This window comes from Chrysochloris asiatica, unplaced genomic scaffold (assembly GCF_000296735.1).
Source record: "Chrysochloris asiatica unplaced genomic scaffold, ChrAsi1.0 scaffold00156, whole genome shotgun sequence".
NCBI lineage: Eukaryota > Metazoa > Chordata > Mammalia > Afrosoricida > Chrysochloridae > Chrysochloris > Chrysochloris asiatica.
In genome coordinates this window covers 2,949,076-2,949,665 of record NW_006408674.1, presented here as the reverse complement: position 1 = coordinate 2,949,665, position 590 = coordinate 2,949,076, and positions in this window count along the sequence as shown.

Below are 590 nucleotides of genomic sequence, written 5' to 3'. Positions count from 1 at the left end.
GGACAGTAAAGAATGAGAGAAGTAGAGTATTAGAGTAGCCACAGAAATAATAATAATAAAGCATGTAATGAGAAGATTTTGAATTTATCATCATCCATGACTCCTTAATCCGCCGATGCCGCATACGCTTTCAGAAAAACCCTGGAAAAAGTCTGCAGGGGCTGGCTCCCGGCAATTGCACAACTTTCACAAGGCATATGAGGCTACTGAAAATATCACACTTTAGTCCTCAAACTGGTACCTTTGTTCTTGAACACTTTAAAGAGTTTTTGTGCAACAGATTTGCCTAATGCATGCATATCTTGTTTGATTTCTTGCCTGATGCTTCCATGAGTGTTAGATCCAAGAAAAATAAAGTCTTTGACAACTTTAATATTTTCTCCATGTATCATGAAGTTAATTATTAGTCTATTTGTGAGCATTTTGGTTTTCTTTACATTGAGGTATAATCCATACTGAAGGCTGTGGTCTTTGATCTTCATCAATAAGTTATTTTAAGTCCTCTTCACTTTCTGTTGCTGTTGTTGTCAGGTGCCATCGAGTCAGAACTGACTCATAGCGACCCCATGCACAGCAGAACGAAACAATGT